At 37.5% G+C, this 2033-nt stretch overlaps 1 pseudogene; it reads right to left on the bottom strand.

The window, feature by feature from the left end:
* Positions 1-622: 622 nt before the first annotated feature.
* On the bottom strand, positions 623-1566 carry LOC110289902 (annotated as a pseudogene).
* Positions 1567-2033: the final 467 nt, after the last annotated feature.

Genomic DNA, 2033 nt, shown 5'->3' with positions numbered 1-2033 from the left:
TTATAAATATGTCACATGAAAACAGACTGATTCAGCTTACTTTTTCATGCAGATACATGGCTGCACAAACTATTCTTAATAAGTGAGAATTGACCTCATAACAGCTGCTGCTCTTGAGTTCACTGGACCTGAATGAAACTTGCCCTGTCAACAATAAGTTAGGAACATGAGACGGAAACATACTCTGCTGTCAGCAACACTACCAACTAAAATATTCAGCTAGAGCAGGAGTCAAATCCTTCAATAGAGGGGCCAAAATACGCTTAAACTTGTCCCATAGAGGACAAGCTTCATGGGTCATGAAACAAAACAAAGACCTACGTGTAAGGAAGGATTTGGATGGAGTACTTGGGTTATGACCGGAATAGAAAATGTATTACACACATGAAGAAAAAAATGTCAAAGAAAAAATTGAATTGGTAAATGTTTCATTATCATACATTAACAATATGTCCATTCAGTGAGTGTATTTCAAAGCAAAGTGATGTTATACTAGCTTTCAAAACAACAAAGTTCCTAGCTTGGTGTGAATAACATCTCAATGTAAAACAACATATGGGAAAAGTCTCTGTGAGTGAGACCTGAGATTGTAATTCTGTCACTTGAGTAGAAAACCATGAAACTATGTTCTAAGCAACAATCTTCTCAGAGCTGCAATTACCTCTTTGTTCCTAAGGCTGTATATCATGGGATTGAACACGGGGGTGACGATGGTGTAGAAAAGAGAAAGGAATTTGTCACTTACTGCAGAATGAGTTGATTTTGGCATTAAGTAGGTAATAGATGCAGAGGCAAAAAACAAAACCACCACCACTAGGTGGGAAGAACATGTGGAGAAGGCTTTCGATCGTCCTTCAGCAGTTGGCAGCCTCAGGATGGTGGCAATGATTTTGCTGTAAGATGTTAGTATTAGTATAAAAGGGATTGCTGCAAGCAGGATAGCCACTACATAGACATACATCTCATTAACAGAAGTGTCTCCACAGGCCAGTTTAAGCACAGGGGGTATGTCACAGAAGAAGTGTTCTATTTGGTTAGAGTTACAGAAATGTAGAGAGAATATTTGACAGGTTTGCCCAACCTGGAATGGCATGCCACCGAGCCAGGACCCTGCTGCCAGCTGCCTGCATTTTCTTGGACTCATGACCAGAGGATAGTGCAGAGGACTACAGATGGCCACATACGGTCATAGGACATCACAGCCAGAAGAATACTTTCAGTGGCTGCCAGCATTAGGAAGAAACACATTTGTGTGGCACAGGCCAAAAGAGAAATATTTCTGTCTTGGGTCCAAATGCTGTACAGAACCCTAGGGAGAATGACTGATACATAACAGATTTCCAGAAATGAAAAGTTGATCAGGAAAAAATACATGGGTTTCTGTAGTGTAGGATCAAGCTTGGTTATCACAATTATGAAGCTATTTGCAATTAGCATAATCAAGTACATTATGGAGAACACCCCAAACAGAAAGCTCTGGAGGTTTGGAAGGTCAGAAAATCCAAGCAGAAGAAACTGTGTCACTGTGGAAGCATTGTCCTCTTCCTTGATGTCAGTGTGTTTCATCTGTGGGGATGATTCAAAGTATACTTCCTTATTCTAAGCCTTGATATATCATTCAGAAACTGAAGCAAATATATTTCTTTCTTCATCTTGTTGAAAATTTATGTGTGTATGTGTGTGTGTGTGTAACTAATGAGCTCATAATTTGTCATGACTTGTATACTTTTTCACTGAATATATCTCTAAAGTAAATGCTTCTGTCTTTTGTGCACCCTCTACCTGATATAATTTATATTCCTTTTAATGGCATAATGACACAAGCTAATCTTTAAATGATTATTTAAATATCTAAAGTGGAGAATTCTGAATCAAAGATTCAATTTTCAGTTGTATCAGTTGTGTCTTTAATTTTCTTCCAAAATTGTTTCCTAAGATTATCACAAAGCAATTCATTGTGATTAAATGTGATTTATTCATTTAAAAATTAACTTAAGAAAAAATATATTCAATGTCCTTTTCTCAGTGTCTTA

Source organism: Mus caroli, chromosome 2 (assembly GCF_900094665.2).
Source record: "Mus caroli chromosome 2, CAROLI_EIJ_v1.1, whole genome shotgun sequence".
Lineage (NCBI taxonomy): Eukaryota > Metazoa > Chordata > Mammalia > Rodentia > Muridae > Mus > Mus caroli.
The sequence above is the reverse complement of the archived record's forward strand: the minus strand, read 5'-3'. Positions and strand labels throughout refer to the sequence as shown.